A 6131-nucleotide genomic window follows, 5' to 3' on the forward strand; every position below is an offset into this window, starting at 1 on the left:
CCATCGCATCAGAAGACCCCCCATCACATCAGGCCTTGGTTACCATCACATCAGGCCTAGGCCCCCATTACATCACAGGACACCCCCATCACATCAGAAGACCCGCATCACATCACAGGACCCCCCCATCACATCAGGCCTTGGTCCCCATCACATGAGGACTAGGCCCCCATTACATCACAGGACCCCCATCACATCAGAAGACCCCCCCCCATCGCATCAGAAGACCCCCCATCACATCAGGCCTTGGTTACCATCACATCAGGCCTAGGCCCCCATTACATCACAGGACACCCCCATCACATCAGAAGACCCCCATCACATCACAGGACCCCCCCATCACATCAGGCCTTGGTCCCCATCACATGAGGACTAGGCCCCATTACATCACAGGACACTCCCATCACATCAGAAGACCCCCCATCACATCACAGGACCCCCCATTACATCAGGCCTTGGTTACCATCACATCAGGCCTAGGCCCCCCATTACATCACAGGACACTCCCATCACATCAGAAGACCCCCCATCACATCACAGGACCCCCCCATCACATCAGGCCTTGGTCCCCATCACATGAGGACTAGGCCCCATTACATCACAGGACCCCCATCACATCAGAAGACCCCCCATCACATCACAGGACCCCCCATCACATCAGGCCTTGGTCCCCATCACATGAGGACTAGGCCCCATTACAGCCATGAGGCTGTTTACCGCGTGATCACAGATGGTTCCGCCCCACCCCTCCACGGCGACCGCGGGCGCGCTCTGCGCGTGTACGTCGGTGGCCGCCCCACCTCTCCATGGTGATCGCGGGCGCGCTCTGCGCGTGTACGTTGGTGGCCGCCCCACATCTCCACGGCAATCGCGGGCGCGCTCTGCGCGGGCACGTTGGTGGCGCCGTGTTCCCGGGAACACTGCTCGCCACTGATGCTGGTAAACAGCCATTGGCCGTTTACCACGCAATTGACTGTGATCATTCCAAATGCAGCCACTGTGCCCAAATACAGACACTGTCGCAGACATTGTGCCCCAAACGCAGCCACTGTGCCCAAATGCAGCCACTGTCCCCAAACGCACACACTGTCCCCAATATTGTGCCCATATTCTTCAGCTTTAAGGCCCCTTTCACACTGGGGTGGTTTTCAGGCGTTACAGTGCTAAAAATAGCGCCTGTGTAGCGCCTGAAAAAAACCGGCCCCTGTCACTCCAGTGTGAAAGCCGGAGGGCTTTCACACTGAAACGGTGCGCTGGCAGGACAGTGAAAAAAGTCCTGCTAGCCACATCTTTGGAGCGGTGAAGGAGCGGTGTATTCACCGCTCCTAAACCGCTCCTACCCATTGAAATCAATGGGACAGCGCGGGAATACCGCCGGCAAAGCGCCGGCAAAGCGCCGCTGCAGCGGCGCTTTGCGGGTGGTTTTAACCCTTTTTTCGCCCGCTAGTGGGGGTTAAAACCACCCCGCTAGCACCCGCAGAAATAGCGGTGTTTTACCGCCGATGCCCTCACAGCCCCAGTGTGAAAGCAGCCTAATAAATACACTGCTAATTGTTCAGCTTTAATAAATACACTGCTTATTGTTCAGCTTTAATAAATACACTGCTTATTGTTCAGCTTTAATAAATATATACAAATATATACATATTGGTGCTGCCGATGATATAATAAAGCCATCGTTAGCTCCGCCCGCCCACCCGCAAGTCTCCGCCCACATGAGTATGATTTTTCACCACCACTTAAGATTCAGGGGCATGTTACTAGGGTGGGCGGGGCTGCTGCTGACGTCCTGAGCATCTGTTCAGCTCCGCCCGCCCACCAGAATTTCTCTGTCTATAATTTTTAACCACCGCTGAACTTACGATCTTGCGCATGCGCCGTTCAGATCACGGACTTGGCGCATGCGCAGTAAAGGCCCGCCGTCAGCTGTTAGAGTGACGGAGCCTCACCGGAATGGCGGGGTGAGGAAGTTTTATGGAGTCGCATGAAATTTTACCACACCGGCCAGTCCATTGATCAATCGGCTGGAAATTAGGGGTGACCATATCTCTTTGGTTCCGACGCGCAGGTAAAAATATTTTGCCTTTGGCTACTAACTTTATATTGTTTTCATTGGTGCATACTACGCGTTGACTTCTCTTTGAGAACTTTTCCTAAATGACCTTTATGATGTTCTAATATGCATGATTGCACCCTATTTAAAGCCAGCATATTGTCTATGTTTGTCTTTAAACATTTTTGAGCCATGTGGCATTTTTTTAAAGTGCTTCATGCTGCAGCTCAATATAGTGGTCCATTTGAAACTTTTTTTATGGACTATCTATTGTATTGACTCTGAAAGAAATTTGCAAATAACATAACAATATCTCCCTCCTAATGATGGTTAATTTTGCATTTTAGTATTCATTAAGTTGAACGCTTATGAATTGGGAAAACTTTTGGTCTCTTCTATATATTCGCATCGGTACCAAGGCACCCCTAAACCCATGCATTTCTCATTTATGAGCATAGTAAGTTTTTATTAGCGCTTCACTCTATTGGACTTACATTTGTTTGTTTCTGTTTAGAATATACGTATATTAACTTTTTTATTTCTTACTTTTTCAGCTGTTTTTTTATTTACTCCCTGCAACTGTGAATGGTCTCCCCTATATCATCCGCTAGCTGGGGCTTTTTTTGATCTTTTCCTCTGTCTTTTTAACCTGGGGAGGCATTTTAGTCCCAGAATTCCTTCCATCTGCTGGTTCTGGACTGATAGAGGTATGTGCTGTGCGTTTTCTGGAGGTCATGACATCTTTTTCTTTGCGTTTCATGTATTCTCATATTTATTTTTATTTCTTCTTATGTTAGAGCTGGATTACTATTGTGGTGGTCTCACATTGGCCCCTGAGGAAGCCATCACTGGCAAAACATGTTGTGAATCAACACTCACCTGTGACCACTTTTTCCTTCTTTGGGCCTCCAGAAACCCAATACTTGTACTGTATATGCTCTACTAAAGATTTTAACCATTTTTCTATATTCTGATTGTTGCTGTTTGCCTTTTGTATTAATTAAAATAAATTATATTTTCATTTAATATGTTGTGATTTAGTTGTTGACAGCACCGTTATAATCCTACCCCCCCAACATTTACTTTTATTTATACACACACATATATAAAACAAAAGATTTAAAGTTTTTTTCATTGTTGCCCTTTAAGTTTTATTAAAAGAGCTGCTCCCTGTTGAAAGATATTTATTTATTTATTTATTTGTATTGATGTATGTGCCCTGTGGCCAGAAAGGCCAGGGAGACCAAAAAAAAAAGATTAGGGGCCCATGAACTTTTCTTGGGTTTGTCACTATGATTGGAATTTGCAGATTTCAGGCTGGGCTTTTCTTTGTTTCCTCCAAGCCCAACCCAATCCACTCATCACTACGCTCATAATTTCAGAAATGTGACATGCGTGGTTTTACAAGAAATTAACTTTATACTGAAAGTGTTTGTAAACCCTTACAGACCACTTTGACCTACAGGTAAGCCTAGATTAAGGCTTACCTGTAGGTGCAAGAAATATCTCTTAAACCTACATGATTTAGGATATATTTGCAAAAGACCGTCACCGCTGTGTACAGCGCATGCGTCATAGACAGCGGCACGCAGGGGCACTGAGCGATCATGGCGTTGGCAGCGGCTCTTGCGTGCATGCGCGGCAGTCACGTCATTGTGGCTCCAGCCAATCACAGCGCCGGAGCCGTGATACCCGGAAGGAGGATGGGCACTTTCGTGGAAGAGGAGACAGTGGTGACTAGGGATGAGCCGAACACCCCCCCCCCCCCCCACAGGTTTGGTTCACACTAGAGCCTTCGAACAGACCAAAAATTCGTACGAACTTTAGAACCCCATTGAAGTCTATGGGACTTGAACGTTTGAAATAAAAAGTGGAAATTTTAAAGGCTAATATGCAAGTTATTGTCCTAAAAAGGGTTTGGGGACCCGGCTCCTGCCGGCTCCTGCCCCAGGGGACATGGATCAATGTAAATTTTTTTTTTTTAAACTGGTGTTTTTTTCGGGAGCACTGATTTTAATGACGCTTAAAGTGAAACAAAAATGTAAAATATTCCTTTAAATATCCTGCCTGGTGGGTGTCTATAGTATTCCTACGAAGTGGCACGTGTTTCCCGTGTTTAGAACAGTCCCTGCACAAAATGACATTTATCGGCAAAAAAGTCATTTAAAACTGCTTGCAACTTTAATGTAATGTCTGGTCCCGGCAATATGGATGAAAATCAGTGAGAAAAATGGCATGGGTACCCCCCTTGCCCATTACCAGCCCCTTTGAGTCTTCTACGGATATTAAGGGGAACCCCGTACCCAAATTAAAAGGAAAGGCGTGGGGTCCCAGGCCCTATATACTCCGAACAGCAGTATACAGGCGGTGCAAACAAGACAGGGACTGTGTAGGTTTGATGTGTTAAGTAGAATCTCTTTGTCATTTTGAAGTGGTACATTTTTAAAGTGTAGCTCCAGTCAAAAATCTATTTTTAAGCTTTTTGGAAAATATAGGGAAGGGTTATCACCCCTGTATAATTTTTTTTGCAGTCCGTCTTTTTTTATCTCCCTTCCTGATGTCTCCTTCCGTTTGTAAGTTGGATGTTTAAAAGTAGGGGCCTGTCCTATATGCTCTGCAGAAAGTTGGCCCTAATGTGTTGGTGTTGCCACAAGTTAACACTGTAAGCCCTTAGAGTGACTCTTGGTGGGTGCTGGAGCTCCCTGCTGTGAACTATTATATCAAGAATTGTAATTACATGCCATTGTTGAACAGTGGTAGAAAAATTGGGAATTGGTGGTGCTGGTGCCACAACACTGACAGTTACTCTCGGTGGGCAGAGGAACGGGCCCTACTATGAAATATTATATCAAGAATTGTAATTACATGCCCCTGTTAAATAGGGGATGACAAATTGGGCCTTAGGAATTGGTGCCACAACACTGCAACAGCGCACAGGAACTCTAGTTGGAGAGCAGGAGTGAGCCCTGTTGCAAAGCATTGCATCAAAAATTGTAATTACGTGCCCCTGTTAAACAGGGGCTGAAAAATTGGGCCTTAGGCACTGGTTCTGATGCTACGACACTGCAACCCCTCACAGATACTCTAGTTGGAGTGCAGGAATGAGCCCTGCTGCAAAGAATTGCATCAAAAATTGTAATTACATGCTCCTGTTAAACAGGGACTGAAAAATTGGGCCTTAGGTACTGGTGCCACGACACTGCAACCTCCCAGATACTCTAGTTGGAGTGAAGGAATGAGCCCTGCTGCAAAGCATTCCATCAATCATTGTAATTACATGCCCCTGTCTGAAAAATTGGGCCTTAGGCAGTGGTGAAGGCGCCCAGAACCAAAAATGTTCTTCCAAGTTATCAGCGGGATCATTGAGGAGGAAGAGGATAGTCAATCAACATAACAGGATAGTCACTCATGATAGTCAATCACGCATCAGCATAGTCTTAAAGGGATGTGACATTTAAAAAAAATATATATTCGGTACATCAGCTTCAGGTGCTTGGTAGCTGGTGATGATCCAAGACTGATTCATCTTTATGAAGGTCAGTCGATCAACTGAGTCGGTGGACAGGCGCACCCTATGATCGGTTACAAAGCCTCCAGCAGCACTGAATGTGCGTTCCAAAAGAACGCTGGATGCAGGACAGGCCAGTAGCTCAATTGCATACTGTGCAAGTTCTGGCCAGTGATCCATCCTCAAGACTCATTAAGTCAGAGGATTTAAGGTGGGAAAGGTGTCCAAGTCTGACCTTGCCCCTAGGTATTCCTGCAACATGTAAATCAGATGATGGCAATGGTTGCTGGAACCGATCATACCTTGGGGCTGCGGACTAAAAAATTGTCTGAACGCATCGGTCAGATGGCCACCTTCTCCACTGCTCCTTCTGTGACTGATCGAAGCCTCAGCAACACGTTGTCCAGGACCAGGAGTTTGTAACCACCCAATCTCTGGGAACGCATTGCACAGACCTTTCTGCAAGGCCTCCCGGAGATGTCTCATCCTCTGCTCCCTCTGCGATGGCAAGATAAGGTCCGCAACCTTATCCTTGTACCATGCCTCAAGGAGAGTTGCCAGCCAGTAATG

The 6131-nt window shown here is 46.6% G+C and overlaps 1 long non-coding RNA gene across 1 annotated transcript; it reads left to right on the top strand.

The window, feature by feature from the left end:
- Positions 1-1997: 1997 nt before the first annotated feature.
- LOC143964291 (uncharacterized) lies at positions 1998-3029 on the top strand. The gene is made up of 4 exons (XR_013271114.1): positions 1998-2068; positions 2401-2510; positions 2608-2760; positions 2851-3029. It is a non-coding gene; the product is annotated as an uncharacterized LOC143964291 (long non-coding RNA).
- Positions 3030-6131: the final 3102 nt, after the last annotated feature.

The sequence above is a fragment of the Lithobates pipiens genome, unplaced genomic scaffold (genome assembly GCF_037356315.1).
Source record: "Lithobates pipiens isolate NorthernLeopardFrog02 unplaced genomic scaffold, aLitPip1_a1.2 Scaffold_8, whole genome shotgun sequence".
NCBI lineage: Eukaryota > Metazoa > Chordata > Amphibia > Anura > Ranidae > Lithobates > Lithobates pipiens.